The following is a 17,960-nucleotide window of genomic DNA, read 5'->3' as shown; positions in this document are numbered from 1 at the left end:
CACACTCGCAACCGCACACGCACACCACAACCACACACACAGCCACACACACCACACACAACCACACCACACCCACAACCACACAAATACAACCCCACACACAACCACACACAACCACATCCGCAATCGCACCCGCACCCACAACTGTACCCGCACACCACAACCACACAGCCACACACACCACCCAACCTCACACAACCACACACACAATCTCACCCGTACCCACAACCACACAAAAACCACTCAAATATAACCCCACACACAACCCCACACACAACCCCACACACAACCCCCCACACACAACCACACACAACCACACACACAACCACACACACAACCACATACACAACCACACACACAACCACATACACAACCACACACAACTACAATAACACACAACCACACATACCACCACACATATAGAACCACACACAACCACACCCACACACACAACCACACCGACAAACACACACACAACCACAACCAAACACACACAACCACACACACCACCACACACCCAACCAAACACCCAACCGCAACCATACCCACACAACCACACCCACACAACCACACATAACCACAACCATATACAGAACCATACACACAACCACATACACAACCACACACACAACCACACCACACACACACAACCACACCACCACACACACAACCACACCCATCCACACACACCTGCACCCACCCGCACCCATACACACACAACCACACAAAACCACACACAACCACACACACACAACCACAAACACATCCACTCACACAACTACACCCAACTGCGCACACACAACTGCACACACAACCACACACCCAACCACACATCCACACACACCCGCACCCACGCAACCGCACACACACAACCACACACACAACCACCACACACAACCACGCACACACACACAACCATCACACACACACCACCACATCCATACAGAACCACAACCACACACAGCCACACACACCACCGCACACACCCACACACCACACCCACACATCCACCCACACATCCACCCACACATCCACCCACACATCCACCCACACATCCACCCACACACACAACCACACACACAACCACACACACAACCACACACACAACCACATACACAACCACACACAACCACGCGCACACAACTGCACACGCACCACCACACGCACCACCACACGCACCACCACACGCACCACCACACGCACCACCACATGCACAACCACACCCGCAACCACACCGACACACAACCTCAACCACACACCCAACCAACCACATACAACTGCACACACATATCCACACACAGCCACAACCACACACAGCCACACACAACCACACACAAACACAACTTCACACACAACTGCACACACAACTGCACACACAACTGCACACACAACCCCCACACACAACCCCCCACACACAACCCCCAAGCACAACCCCCATGCACAACCCCCGATGCACAACCCCCACACACAACCCCTTACACACAACCCCATGCACAACCACACACCCACACAAACACAACCACACAAGCACAACCACACACACACCACACACACAACCACACACACAACCATACACAACTGCACATGCACACCCAACGGCACACACAACCACACACAGCCACACACAGCCACACACAAACACAACCGCACCCAACTGTGCACACACAACCACACTCACACCCACAACTGCACCCGCACACACAACCACATACCCACAACCACACCCAACCACAACCCCACACCCATCCCCACACCCAACCCCACACCCACAACTACACACACAACTGCACACACAACCACACCCAACCGCGCACACACAACTGCACACATCACCACACCCAACCACATCCACACTCACCCGCACCCATACACCCGCACCCGCACCCACACCACACACAACCACAGCCAACCACATCCCCATATCCGCACCCACACCACACACACACCCCACACACACACAAACACACACATAACCACACACACACAACCAAACACACAAACCCACACACAGAACCCCAACCCCACACAACAACCCACACAACCACCCACACAACCACATACACAACAGACAACCGCATGCACAACCACACGCACAACCACATGCAACCGCACACACAACCACATGCAACCACATGCAACCACACACACAACCCCACACACAACCCCACACAACCACACTGTCAGAAAACGAGGCAGCATCTGTGAGGCCTGCACAAATAACATGGCTACATTTGTCCTTCACTGGGAACCAAACACCCAATTGTAGCGCCTGACTCTCCGAGGGTAGCGTTGCAGAGCAGTCTGAGGCTTACTCAAGGGAGGTGGTGTGGGCTAGTAATCGCCATTTGCAGGTGCACAAAAATAACACTCAATAATTGATTGTCCAGTCTGTACTTTGCTTTATAAAAGTAAGAGTACATTTATTAAACACACACACCACTCAATACTATGCACCAATTTACAAATATACATAAGCTGTTGGAATTACTTTGTGACATTGCATAACATCTCCACCCCTCCCGCGGGGGGTGGGGTCTAGTACCACCACTCCCATGTATGCACATCAACTTGCCCCCAATGCAGTTAGTTGAACATAACCTGGAGCGAGGGCCCTGCGCACTGGCACCATCCCAGTGGTAACCTACCCCATTACCTCAACAAGCATTAAAAAGGGGTTAAACCTGCCTTGGTGACACATGACCCTGACTGAGCATCTCCTACTGACCATAAAGTATGCACCTCTATATCTTAAGGGCTACCAGTCTGGGGTCTTCACCTAAGCGCAGCAGCAAGAATCCATGTTTACGCACACTTTAGAATGACAGTACTCATCACCTTGGTTGATCATTTGAATGCATTGCAATTACAGCCCCTAAGGGCATCACAGACGAAATCACAGGATTGCGCATATACAGCCAGACACCCTAGCAGGACTGTCTGGCAACATAGCCCCACTTGGCTTATGACATCTCCTTACACATGTGACTTACAGTCCCTTCAAAAGAAGTACTCCTGGCAACTACACTTCTCCTGCAGTGCGCCTCTTCACTTTAAAAGGAATCACAGGTAAAAGCATGGGATTATGTAAATACAGCCAGACACCCTAGCAGGAAGGTCCAGCAACATAACTCCATTTAGCTTATCATCACCTTACACAGGTACTTCACTTTACACATGTGACTTTCAGTCCACCTAAAAAGAAATAACCAATAGTAAATGCATTTTGGTGCAATTACACCACTTCACCTCCAGGGGATGCCCTTCTCCAGACATCCCCAACTCAGCCCTTCACTCCATGATGCACCTCATAGGACACCCTTAGCTGTAGAACATAAGTTCCAGCCTAGAAGGTGTTAAAGGCTGGCTGAGCCCTTGAGGGGTTATTCTTTCAGATGCCCCGTGAAACTTAGCGGTGGACTGTTCTTCTTTATGCTGGGGGAGACTGCGGTGCTCCTGCAGCCCCCCTGCACCCCTTTGCACATATGAGGGTGACCCCCTCCTCTGGGGGCCACCAGGCACCAAAATGACAAATTTCTTCGTGCTGGGGGGGGGGAAGACTGCGCGCCTCCAGCAGCTCCCCCAGCACCTTTTCACAAGTGAGGGTGACCCCCCTCCTCTGGGGGCCACAAAGCACCAAAACGGCAGATTTCCAAATGCCTGTCGAGGCATTATGGGGCGCTTCATGCTCCTCTTTACCAGCCCCAGCCACTGGGAACACTCTTCTCCGCCCTCAGGGTCTCTGATTCAGCAGGGTGCTGTCTTCACTGGCTCCCTGCGCCAGCCTTTCACCAGGCTCTCCTTCTGGGCCTCTCTTCTCCCTGCGCAGAGGCCCCTGCTTCTGTGCACCAGTCCTGGGCTCCTCTTCTGGTGCTGATAGGGTCCTGGGGGCACTCAGGGGGTCTCTCCTTCCAACTGCCCATTGCGCCAGGCTCCAGCACCTTCACCCTCAGCAGACCACACCCCAGAGAGACCTTCTCTTCCTGTGCAAGCACTTTTTAAAAGTTGAGTAGGGGGCAGGCAGGAAGTCTGTGTTGGTCCTATCAAACAGCGACACATCACGTCCCTGCCCCTGCTCCCTCCTCCTTGTCCAGCCTCTGGGTTTGTTCAAAATGGCGTCGTCCAGGGTCTCGGCCACATGTCTCGGAAGCACCTTCACCCCAAGCTGCCTTCCCTCCTTGGTGCAGCCTGGTGCCTGGCACCCAGCGACAGCGGTTGATGGATTGGCCTGTAGCCCCACCCATCTTCTCTTCGTGGAGAGGAGGTCCTCGCTTGTGGAAGAAAGGTTATCAATCCATCCAGCTGAGGTCAGCCCTCAGCCTGGGTCTGGTCCTGGCTGGCTCAGAGAAATATGACAGTTCTGGATGACCCAAAAGCAGTACAAATATGACTTTGGACTCTGCAGAATATTTCCTTTCACATTTGCTACACTGGACTTAAGTGCGTGTCCGGAATCTGTAGGCCTAATGGAAGCTAATCTAGCCCATGGCTCCACATTCTCTTAGGGGAATAATGAAGTGAAAACACAGTAAAACACACTGACTTTCTCTGGCATGTTTCTTTCCAGCGTATAAAGCCTATTCCATGTCACCACCCAATACTGTATAAGTCCTGCCACACAATTCACTTTGTAGCTGCTCCTGGACTGCGCACGCTAGGAATCTCCCCTGCGCAGCCCGTACACGTGTGCACACGCAAGTACACGTGTCTGCATGTAACCAGCCCGGTGTCCCTTACTCCAGCTGCTGCGCAGTGGCCTGGTCAAGCCAGGGGAACACCAGTAAAATCCCCATGCAGTCTCTTACATCCTGAGTTCACTGTGGGTGAGTCCCAACTTATGAGGCTCCCCCACACTAAAAGCTCAACAATTAGGTGCTGTGAGAAAGTGGCTCTGTATATACTGTTCCTTAATAGGTACGGGGTGTACAGAGTCCACAGTCCCAAGGGTTTGACAGAGGCTAAAGTTAGATATAACCTTACTCTCTAAAGTGGTAGCTTGGTTGAGCAGTAAGGCAGTATCAGAGGACAGTGTAAATCATTTGTTGTACACACTCAGTCAGCAAATGGTCTCACACACTCAATAACTGAACTCTAGGCCAATGGTTTATATAAAAAAAAATATATGCTTGTTTTATTTTAGAACCAACACTTGGATTTAAAATATACTTTCTCAGAATGAGATGTTTCATATAAATACTTTTGCAATATGCAATTGACTTTTGTAAACAGTTACAAGTGGTTGCAATAGGCAACTCTATTTTAAACACAACAATGCATTGAGCTCAATGGAAATTTCAAGTTATTTGCAACAGATTACTTTTTGGATTACTTCTGAAATTCCAGGACTGGATCCTAGATTCAGTCCTGGGTCAGTACTCAGAATCAAGTGATGAAAGTCGACTTAATTACGGTAATGATTTTTAAACAATATTTAGCTATTTTAAAAGTTGACACTTAGAAAATATTTCAAAGAAAACAGTCAATGATTCCCTATGGAAGAAAACTCAAGTTGCAGGTACAGTATGTTCTCGTTACTTTTGTAATCCAGTACTGGTTGCCTAGACTCAGTACTGGGACCTTTATCCAAAACAGGTAAGTAATTACATTTTCAGATATTATACGATTTTTAAAGAATATTTAAAGATTGTAGAAATTGACACAGAAGAAATTTCACAGAAAGACAGTCAATGATTTCCTATGGAAGAAAATTGGGTTACGGGTAAGTACAGTTGTAAGTATTTTTCAGAGTCGGTGCTGGGCACCAAGATCCAGCACTGGGAGCTCACCTAAGAGCAGGTGAGTAATTTCGTTTTCGTTACTCGGCTGATTTTTGGTGAATATTTTGGGATTTGAAAAGTCCACACTTAGAAGAAATTTCAGGAAAAAGCCAGTCAATGTTATCCTATGAGGAAAATAGAGTTATCGGTTTAAGGGTAAGTACTCGACTGGCAGAGTTGAGTTTCTGAACATAGACAGAACCCCAACCCCACACAACAACCCACACAACCACCCACACAACCACATACACAACAACAGACAACCGCATGCACAACCACACGCACAACCACATGCAACCGCACACACAACCACATGCAACCACACACACAACCCCACACACAACCCCACACAACCACACTGTCGGAAAACGAGGCAGCATCTGTGAGGCCTGCAAAAATAACATGACTACATTTGTCCTTCACTGGGAACCAAACACCCAATTGTAGCGCCTGACTCTCTGAGGGTAGCGTTGCAGAGCAGTCTGAGGCTTACTCAAGGGAGGTGGTGTGGGCTAGTAATCGCCATTTGCAGGTGCACAAAAATAACACTCAATAATTGATTGTCCAGTCTGTACTTTGCTTTATAAAAGTAAGAGTACATTTATTAAACACACACACCACTCAATACTATGCACCAATTTACAAATATCCATAAGCTGTTGCAATTACTTTGTGACATTGCATAACATCTCCACCCCTCCCGCGGGGGGTGGGGTCTAGTACCACCACTCCCATGTATGCACATCAACTTGCCCCCAATGCAGTTAGTTGAACATAACCTGGAGCGAGGGCCCTGCGCACTGGCACCATCCCAGTGGCAACCTACCCCATTACCTCAACAAGCATTAAAAAGGGGTAAACCTGCCTTGGTGACACATGACCCTGACTGAGCATCTCCTACTGACCATAAAGTATGCACCTCTATATCTTAAGGGCTAGCAGTCTGGGGTCTTCACCTAAGCGCAGCAGCAAGAATCCATGTTTACGCACACTTTAGAATGACAGTACTCATCACCTTGTGTGAGAAGTTGGCCTGGTATATGATGCTCACTAGTTAAAGTGATCACCTTGTACCATGCCAAGCAACCCTTATGGTGTGGTTGTAAGTCAACCTTTTCGGACTAGCTGCCCTAGTGGTAGCGTAGGCTAAGCAGTCTTTGAGGCTAAACTCGTGAAGCGTGTTAAGCAAGCTGTTTTACCAATAGCAACCCCCTTTTATACCAATGAAAGGACACCACACAGATATATATTCAAAATATATATGTATTTATTTCTCAAAGTAACCCCTAGTCTCTTTATGAGCACAGGAGCACAAATCGTCAAACAAGATTATCACAGAATACACAGAAGTTGCACTTTATATGGATAGGCCCTGGTGGCCACTCGAACCATATACTAAAATAGTGGTATAAGTACCACGTACAGAAAAGGGAAAAGGCCTAGGGCCTCTAGAATCGCTGGGCCTACAAGGAGCTAACGTCAGTTAGTGACCAGGAGGTCCACGGGTGGCGTGTGCAGAGCAAATAGTCACACGCGGGCTCCCATAGGTTTCAATGGGTGCGTAAAAAGTACAAAGTTACTGCAAAAGGAATCTTCCGGATGACCTAGGAACTTAAGATTTGGAACACAGGCACTAGAGATGTATTACGACACATGGGCACCGGAGTACCAGCTTTACCTCACCCACAGGAAGCGGGTGCATAGGCCTCAAAGTGCGTCGGGTTTCTTCTATCTGTTCCGTTGAGCCTGGGACAAAGATGCTGCAGGCGGTCGGTCGGGAAGAGATGCAGTGGATCCAAGAGTGGATCGGAGATGTTGAAGACCTGTAAGCAGAGGGGACAGTGTTCACAGTCACTAGCCAGTGACCAGCGTGGCACCAAGTGGGTACCAGGCGATGTCGGGTGCAAACAGGAAGGAAGGTGTAGCTTGACTCTGCAGCCACGTGGTCCCTGAAGGTCGACGACGTCCAGGAGTCGAGTCACGAGCTGTCCCACGCAGGCTCTCGCTGTCGGCGGTGTCGGCGACTTGATCGAAGCAAACAAGCCTTGGCAAAAGCAATTGTTGTAGGCAAGGAGTTTAAGCTGATGGTTCTGACCAGCAAGGTCAGAGGAACTGCTCCTTTGGAGGGGAGCAAGGGCCAGTCTGGAGCAACCAGACCAGCGGTGTTTGTCGTAGATTTCGTCGCCAAGATGGCCACTAGCCAGCGGGCCAGCAACCGGTTAGGCGCGTCGAGTGGCAAAATGCAGAAGGGCCCCACGCAGATCGTGGAGATGCTGGAGGGCTCACCTTTGGTGCAGATGCTGCTCGAGGGTTGGGCTTCTCAGGACCCAAAGCACAACTTGGAGGGAGCCTCGGTTGTTGCACTGGTCAGCTTGTCGTAGTCGTTCCAAGATGGCTGGCTCCACGTGTCTCGGTGCCTCCACGGGTCTCCTCTTTGCAGGGACTGTGGATCGGGCGGTGAGAGGTCTGGAGGTCCAGGTCTTGTCAGTCTCTGGGCTCGGGCTCCGGCGGGAGGCGGCGGCAAAGCAGACGGTGATTCGCTGGATGGTGCTTGCGTTAGCAAGGTGGTCACTCCCTGACCACAGGGGAGATTTTCTTCAGTCTTCTGTGCAGCAGAATGTCGAAGTTCCCGTCTTCTTCTTAGTTTCAAGTTGATTCCAGGATGTCTGAAGTCTTAGGACACAGCTCCTACCTTTATTCGGATTCTAGGGGCCGGACTACCTGCTAGGTCCCTCCCTATGGGTGGGACCAGGAAGGGGGGTGGTTACACCCCCAATCCTTTGTCCAGCTCGCCCCAGGCCCGGGACTGGTGTGCCCCAGGACCGGTTTGAACTGGCATATGCCCCGAGGCTCCTTGTGAGCCACAGGCATGTCTGGTTTCTTTCAAGCCCTACCTGACCAATACACAAAATCCTGTCTGGGGTGGTGCACGCACCTCCCCTGGCAGGAAACCCTTTGTCCACACCTCCCAAGCTGGAAGGACTCCCAGCAGCAGGAGGGCAGACTTGTGTCTGTGGTGGCAGCATCCATTTTGTGGAGCTGAGGCTATGTCTGATTTTACCCGGGTTTCAGGTACTGTACATGTCGTGTCCCTCTAGAAGGGTGGAATGCTAACCCCGTCGCCAGAATTGGCGAGGGGTTAGTATTCCAATTCGTATGACACCTTACTCGACATGTTTTGATAAAGCCAAACCAAAGATAGCATTTAACCGCGAGGTTCATAATGCACTTAAGAGTATATGGTATGACGATATCTGGAAACAGTAGAAGGAAGTTGTTCCGACCACTGCAGACAGGCTCAGCTCATGCCAGAGCACCATCTCACATGGAACCAAGCACTCTGCCTTCAGGATTGTTAAGGCCTGCCATAGGAGTGACTCATAGGTTACCAGGTGTCCCATTTAAGGTTAGGTATAGGTATACTACACCTAAGTAAGAGGTGATTACACCAACTTACCCCAGCTGAGTGATCAGCCAGTTGTGTCAGATTGTTAGGCCAAGCCTGGGGTGGCATAATACATGCTGCAGCCCCTGGCAGGCCTTGGGTACACCAATGCCCTGGGTACCTAGTGTACACTGGTACAGGGGCTGACAGGGTGATCCAACCAATTGGGTATGTACCTAGGGTACATGGAGTCCATTTTACAGAGAGAGCAGATAGCCTGAGAGCCTGAATGGCAGGATCTCAGGCCAACTAAGTCGAAAAACCAGCTAGACACTAGGCAAAAATTTGGGGGTAACCATAGTCAGATATCCACCTTCCTACACAACCCCCCCCCAAACGAAGGGAGATAAGGCTGACCTTGACCAGGTAAGCCTATATTGCCCAAGTGGCCATATAAGGAGGAACCAGCACTGGCATGGTTACCCCCTGTCTCATGGTCCACTAAGCAATCCCTCACCCTAAGGGTATCAGAGGGTCTCCACCATAGGGAATCTCTACCTGTGGTGTGTCTTGGCAAAGTAAAAGGCTGGTGTTGAGATGGAGTACTGAAGTGAGTGTCCTCAAAGTGAGGCCTCAGCTTCCTCCAATCATCCTCCACCATGGATGCCTTTCTTTCTTTAACTGAGTTGCACTGTGCTCTCAGGGTCAGCCTCTGGCTACCTAAAGCTGGAGGCTGGGTCCCTTTTGTGGGCTTACTGGAGGGACAGGTCAGGTTTGGGGCCCTAAGGTCCCATGTTTGCCTGTGCCCAACAGAATCCCCCTGGGGGAGGTCCCTAACTACCTGTAAAGGAGATCCCTCAGGAATGTTTTTACCCATCACCTGACTAGGGCTACTAGCCAGGCAATCCTCATTCTTTTGATGGGGGGGTTCTTGTGGACAGGGGCCCTCTGGGGGTCCACTGGCCTCCCTGACCTCTGCAGCCCTGGGCTGACTGAGGCAGGGTAGAGAGAGGCAGGCTACCTGCACCAGACTGGATCCCACCTTGGAAGGGGCCACTGACATCAGAGGCTCTGCCAGGCCAGGCCTGGCTACCTCTGGGGCAGTTCCTTCACAAGGGGTGAGGTCAGATCCCTGAGGAGGCTGACCTTTTCCTAATGTCTGGGGAGAGGGAGACTTTTCTTCCTCCCCACTACTCTCAGTTTGTGTGGAGTGATCCATTGTTTCAGGCTTCACTACACCTATGTCAGTCTGAGTATAGGCTGAGACCATTACAGCCTTGCCAACCTTTTCAGGGGGGCACTCAGTTTGTGTTTGAGCTGTGACTGTCACAGCTCTGCCAGTCCCTACAGGGAAGTCTGTCTGTGCCTGGGCTGTGGCTACCACTGCCCTTCCAACCTTTTCAGGGAGGAAATCTATTTGGACAGGGGTTGTGAATGGCACAACCCCCCTACCCTTTTGTGAAAGGCCTACCATTTTAGAATGGGTGTCTTGTTCAACTCCAGCCCAAGCTGAGAGTTCTAAGTCATTCCCCAGTAAGCAGTCTACAGGCAAGGTTGGGGACACTGCTACCCTTTTAGGGCCAGTGACCCCTCCCCAGCTGAGACATACCTCTGCCATGGGATGACTGTTCTGTTTGCCATCAATGTTAGTCACCTGGTAGGAGAAACCGGGCAAAAGCTGCTCAGAGGGAACTAGCCAATGGGCCACCATTGTGATGCTAGCCCCAGTGTCTCTGTAGGCCTCAGCTTTTGTACCATTGATGTAGGGCTCCTGTCTGTACCTACCCAAAGTGTTGGGACAGGCAGTGAAGTTGGCAAACCCCATGCCACCATCACAGACAAGAGTGGTTGCTGTAGGGGAATTGGCTAAGCCAGGGTCCCCCTGTGTTCCCCAAGTAAACCCACCCAGATTTCTGGGGGCACTCCCACCACCTGGGGGATTACTGCTGACAGTAATAGGTGGTGTGACAGGAGTAATTGGAGGAACAGTTTTGTTTTTAGCCCTTGGGCAACCGCTGTCAGTTTTCCAATGCCCAGGAGTTTTACACTCATGGCAGTAGGGCTTTTTAGCTGTGGTAGAGGAGGGAGCTTGGGACCCACCACCCTGTGTGGAGTTTTGGGGCCCTGAGGAAGGTTTCTCTTTTTCTTTATCCCCACCCTTCTCTTGAGGCTTGGTGGTATCTTTCTTTTGGTCACCACCCTGGTTTTTAGGCCTGATCCTGGTCCTGACCCATTTATCTGCCCTCTTTCCCAATTCTTGGGGAGAGGTCAAATCTGAGTCTACCAGGTGTTGATGGAGAAGCTGGTTTTGACAATTACTTAAAATCTGCTCTCTCATCATCAAATTGTACAATCCTGTATAATCAGACACCTTACTTCCCAGCAACCAACCCTCCAAAGCCTTAGTGGCACATTCCACATATTCAGACCAGTCCTGAGTCTGTGTCTTCTGGGTGTCTCTGAACATTAACCTGTACTGTTCAGTGGTTAAGCCTAACCCATCAACTAGGACACTCTTCAGGACTCTGTAATTTCTGACATCCTCTTCTCTAACAGTGAGGAGTCTATCTCTGCCTCTCCCCTCAAAGGAGAGCCATAAGATTGCTGCCCACTGGTCTTCAGGAACCTGCTGCACTTTGCAGGCTCTCTCAAGAGCAGTCATCCATTTGTGGATGTCATCCCCACTTTTGTAGGGGGGCACAATCTTGGACAGGTTCCTATTGTCAAAGACCCTATCTTTGTCCCTAGGGACATTGCTGCCACCAGTGGGTATAGACCCACTCTCTCTATGCTGCCTAGCCTTGCTCAGTTTTTCTTCCATCAGGGCTACTTCTAGCTCCTGCTTCCTGATCCTCAGCTGGGCTTCCTGCATTCTGGCCTCATGTTCCCTCCTCTGAGGGGTGGTCAGTCTCCTTCTGGAGTGACCTTGAGAGCCTCTAGAGCCATGGGAAGCATTGGAGTCACCTGAGCGATTCCTTTGCCTTCCAAGCCCTGTGTTAAGTCCACTGGGGAGATCCAATGGGGTGAACCCACTGTCAGTCCCCAATAGCCTTAGTTTAGCTGGGCCAAGTATAACACTTGGCACTGGGCTAGTTCTCCCTTCATCCCCACTCACATCTGTATCCCCATCACTTTCTTCCTCTGTGGTAGGCATCCCATCTAAGGGGTGACTATTGGGAAGGGGTACTTCAGTGGCATCTTCAGAAGGGGGGCCTCCTGTTCCTGTCCCTAAGGGGGCTAACTGGGAAGCTTTCTTGAGTGCTCTCTGATTCTCATCATTCTGTAAGAGCTCTCTGAGCTCAGCAGAGTTTGGGTTCTTGGGCTGTTTAAGGCCTCTAAGAGTTGCCAAATGCCTGAGCTCATTCTGATTAAGGGTAGCAAAGCTGGATGGTGCCCTCTGGGGGTCACTCTCAACAGAGATGGGTACAGTGGACCCCTCTGCCCCGGCCATTGCTCTTAAGTGTGGGTGGATGTGTTGCAATCTACCTACACTTGGGTTTACCTACTAAACCTATCTAGTAGTTGTAGTCAGGGTGTGCTACTCCCTTTGCTCTACAACAACTAAGTTCAGTAGAACTTAAGTATATCTAATCTTGTTTTATATGTACCTACAGGTACCTATGTGATCTTTCAATTGGTAACCAAGAGATTACAATGGTAAAACACAGCAAGCTCAAATCCAACCGCTGCTCACCAATGTGAGAAGTTGGCCTGGTATATGATGCTCACTAGTTAAAGTGATCACCTTGTACCATGCCAAGCAACCCTTATGGTGTGGTTGTAAGTCAACCTTTTCGGACTAGCTGCCCTAGTGGTAGCGTAGGCTAAGCAGTCTTTGAGGCTAAACTCGTGAAGCGTGTTAAGCAAGCTGTTTTACCAATAGCAACCCCCTTTTATACCAATGAAAGGACACCACACAGATATATATTCAAAATATATATGTATTTATTTCTCAAAGTAACCCCTAGTCTCTTTATGAGCACAGGAGCACAAATCGTCAAACAAGATTATCACAGAATACACAGAAGTTGCACTTTATATGGATAGGCCCTGGTGGCCACTCGAACCATATACTAAAATAGTGGTATAAGTACCACGTACAGAAAAGGGAAAAGGCCTAGGGCCTCTAGAATCGCTGGGCCTACAAGGAGCTAACGTCAGTTAGTGACCAGGAGGTCCACGGGTGGCGTGTGCAGAGCAAATAGTCACACGCGGGCTCCCATAGGTTTCAATGGGTGCGTAAAAAGTACAAAGTTACTGCAAAAGGAATCTTCCGGATGACCTAGGAACTTAAGATTTGGAACACAGGCACTAGAGATGTATTACGACACATGGGCACCGGAGTACCAGCTTTACCTCACCCACAGGAAGCGGGTGCATAGGCCTCAAAGTGCGTCGGGTTTCTTCTATCTGTTCCGTTGAGCCTGGGACAAAGATGCTGCAGGCGGTCGGTCGGGAAGAGATGCAGTGGATCCAAGAGTGGATCGGAGATGTTGAAGACCTGTAAGCAGAGGGGACAGTGTTCACAGTCACTAGCCAGTGACCAGCGTGGCACCAAGTGGGTACCAGGCGATGTCGGGTGCAAACAGGAAGGAAGGTGTAGCTTGACTCTGCAGCCACGTGGTCCCTGAAGGTCGACGACGTCCAGGAGTCGAGTCACGAGCTGTCCCACGCAGGCTCTCGCTGTCGGCGGTGTCGGCGACTTGATCGAAGCAAACAAGCCTTGGCAAAAGCAATTGTTGTAGGCAAGGAGTTTAAGCTGATGGTTCTGACCAGCAAGGTCAGAGGAACTGCTCCTTTGGAGGGGAGCAAGGGCCAGTCTGGAGCAACCAGACCAGCGGTGTTTGTCGTAGATTTCGTCGCCAAGATGGCCACTAGCCAGCGGGCCAGCAACCGGTTAGGCGCGTCGAGTGGCAAAATGCAGAAGGGCCCCACGCAGATCGTGGAGATGCTGGAGGGCTCACCTTTGGTGCAGATGCTGCTCGAGGGTTGGGCTTCTCAGGACCCAAAGCACAACTTGGAGGGAGCCTCGGTTGTTGCACTGGTCAGCTTGTCGTAGTCGTTCCAAGATGGCTGGCTCCACGTGTCTCGGTGCCTCCACGGGTCTCCTCTTTGCAGGGACTGTGGATCGGGCGGTGAGAGGTCTGGAGGTCCAGGTCTTGTCAGTCTCTGGGCTCGGGCTCCGGCGGGAGGCGGCGGCAAAGCAGACGGTGATTCGCTGGATGGTGCTTGCGTTAGCAAGGTGGTCACTCCCTGACCACAGGGGAGATTTTCTTCAGTCTTCTGTGCAGCAGAATGTCGAAGTTCCCGTCTTCTTCTTAGTTTCAAGTTGATTCCAGGATGTCTGAAGTCTTAGGACACAGCTCCTACCTTTATTCGGATTCTAGGGGCCGGACTACCTGCTAGGTCCCTCCCTATGGGTGGGACCAGGAAGGGGGGTGGTTACACCCCCAATCCTTTGTCCAGCTCGCCCCAGGCCCGGGACTGGTGTGCCCCAGGACCGGTTTGAACTGGCATATGCCCCGAGGCTCCTTGTGAGCCACAGGCATGTCTGGTTTCTTTCAAGCCCTACCTGACCAATACACAAAATCCTGTCTGGGGTGGTGCACGCACCTCCCCTGGCAGGAAACCCTTTGTCCACACCTCCCAAGCTGGAAGGACTCCCAGCAGCAGGAGGGCAGACTTGTGTCTGTGGTGGCAGCATCCATTTTGTGGAGCTGAGGCTATGTCTGATTTTACCCGGGTTTCAGGTACTGTACATGTCGTGTCCCTCTAGAAGGGTGGAATGCTAACCCCGTCGCCAGAATTGGCGAGGGGTTAGTATTCCAATTCGTATGACACCTTACTCGACATGTTTTGATAAAGCCAAACCAAAGATAGCATTTAACCGCGAGGTTCATAATGCACTTAAGAGTATATGGTATGACGATATCTGGAAACAGTAGAAGGAAGTTGTTCCGACCACTGCAGACAGGCTCAGCTCATGCCAGAGCACCATCTCACATGGAACCAAGCACTCTGCCTTCAGGATTGTTAAGGCCTGCCATAGGAGTGACTCATAGGTTACCAGGTGTCCCATTTAAGGTTAGGTATAGGTATACTACACCTAAGTAAGAGGTGATTACACCAACTTACCCCAGCTGAGTGATCAGCCAGTTGTGTCAGATTGTTAGGCCAAGCCTGGGGTGGCATAATACATGCTGCAGCCCCTGGCAGGCCTTGGGTACACCAATGCCCTGGGTACCTAGTGTACACTGGTACAGGGGCTGACAGGGTGATCCAACCAATTGGGTATGTACCTAGGGTACATGGAGTCCATTTTACAGAGAGAGCAGATAGCCTGAGAGCCTGAATGGCAGGATCTCAGGCCAACTAAGTCGAAAAACCAGCTAGACACTAGGCAAAAATTTGGGGGTAACCATAGTCAGATATCCACCTTCCTACACCTTGGTTGATCATTTGAATGCATTGCAATTACAGCCCCTAAGGGCATCACAGACAAAATCACAGGATTGCGCATATAAAGCCAGAAACCCTAGCAGGACTGTCTGGCAACATAGCCCCACTTGGCTTATGACATCTCCTTACACATGTGACTTACAGTCCCTTCAAAAGGAGTACTCCTGGCAACTACACTTCTCCTGCAGTGCGCCTCTTCACTTTAAAAGGAATCACAGGTAAAAGCATGGGATTACGTAAATACAGCCAGACACCCTAGCAGGAAGGTCCAGCAACATAACTCCATTTAGCTTATCATCACCTTACACAGGTACTTCACTTTACACATGTTACTTTCAGTCCACCTAAAAAGAAATAACCAATAGTAAATGCATTTTGGTGCAATTACACCACTTCACCTCCAGGGGATGCCCTTCTCCAGACAACCCCAACTCAGCCCTTCACTCCATGATGCACTTCATAGGACACCCTTAGCTGTAGAACATAAGTTCCAGCCTAGAAGGTGTTAAAGGCTGGCTGAGCCCTTGAGGGGTATTCTTTCAGATGCCCCGTGAAACTTAGCGGTGGACTGTTCTTCTTTATGCTGGGGGAGACTGCGGTGCTCCTGCAGCCCCACTGCACCCCTTTTCACACATGAGGGTGACCCCCTCCTCTGGGGGCCACCAGGCACCAAAATGACAAATTTCTCCGTGCTGGGGGGGGGAAGACTGCACTCCTCCAGCAGCTCTCCCAGCACCTTTTCACAAGTGAGGGTGACCCCCCTCCTCTGGGGGCCACAAAGCACCAAAACGGCAGATTTCCAAATGCCTGTCGAGGCATTATGGGGCGCTTCATGCTCCTCTTTACCAGCCCCAGCCACTGGGAACACTCTTCTCCGCCCTCAGGGTCTCTGATTCAGCAGGGTGCTGTCTTCACTGGCTCCCCGCGCCAGCCTTTCACCAGGCTCTCCTTCTGGGCCTCTCTTCTCCCTGCGCAGAGGCCCCTGCTTCTGTGCACCAGTCCTGGGCTCCTCTTCTGGTGCTGATAGCGTCCTGGGGGCAGTCAGGGGGTCTCTCCTTCCAACTGCCCATTGCGCCAGGCTCCAGCACCTTCACCCTCAGCAGACCACACCCCAGAGAGACCTTCTCTTCCTGTGCAAGCACTTTTTAACAGTTGAGTAGGGGGCAGGCAGGAAGTTTGTGTTGGTCCTATCAAACAGCGACACATCACATCCCTGCCCCTGCTCCCTCCTTCTTGTACAGCCTCTGGGTTTGTTCAAAATGGCGTCGTCCAGGGTGTCGGCCACATGTCTCGGAAGCACCTTCACCCCAAGCTGCCTTCCCTCCTTGGTGCAGCCTGGTGCCTGGCACCCAGCGACAGCGGTTGATGGATTGGCCTGTAGCCCCACCCATCTTCTCTTCGTGGAGAGGAGGTCCTCGCTTGTGGAAGAAAGGTTATCAATCCATCCAGCTGAGGTCAGCCCTCAGCCTGGGTCTGGTCCTGGCTGGCTCAGAGAAATATGACAGTTCTGGATGACCCAAAAGCAGTACAAATATGACTTTGGACTCTGCAGAATACTTCCTTTCACATTTGCTACACTGGACTTAAGTGCGTGTCCGGAATCTGTAGGCCTAATGGAAGCTAATCTAGCCCATGGCTCCACATTCTCTTAGGGGAATAATGAAGTGAAAACACAGTAAAACACACTGACTTTCCCTGGCATGTTTCTTTCCAGCGTATAAAGCCTATTCCATGTCACCACCCAATACTGTATAAGTCCTGCCACACAATTCACTTTGTAGCTGCTCCTGGACTGCGCACGCTAGGAATCTCCCCTGCGCAGCCCGTACACGTGTGCACACGCAAGTACACGTGTCTGCATGTAACCAGCCCGGTGTCCCTTACTCCAGCTGCTGCGCAGTGGCCTGGTCAAGCCAGGGGAACACCAGTAAAATCCCCATGCAGTCTCTTACATCCTGAGTTCACTGTGGGTGAGTCCCAACTTATGAGGCTCCCCCACACTAAAAGCTCAACAATTAGGTGCTGTGAGAAAGTGGCTCTGTATATACTGTTCCTTAATAGGTACGGGGTGTACAGAGTCCACAGTCCCCAAGGGTTTGACAGAGGCTAAAGTTAGATATAACCTTACTCTCTAAAGTGGTAGCTTGGTCGAGCAGTAAGGCAGTATCAGAGGACAGTGTAAAGCATTTGTTGTACACACTCAGTCAGCAAATGGTCTCACACACTCAATAACTGAACTCTAGGCCAATGGTTTATATAAAAAAAAATATATGCTTGTTTTATTTTAGAACCAACACTTGGATTTAAAATATACTTTCTCAGAATGAGATGTTTCATATAAA

Source organism: Triturus cristatus, chromosome 1_1 (genome assembly GCF_964204655.1).
Source record: "Triturus cristatus chromosome 1_1, aTriCri1.1, whole genome shotgun sequence".
NCBI lineage: Eukaryota > Metazoa > Chordata > Amphibia > Caudata > Salamandridae > Triturus > Triturus cristatus.
Note: the sequence above shows the minus strand (reverse complement) of the source record.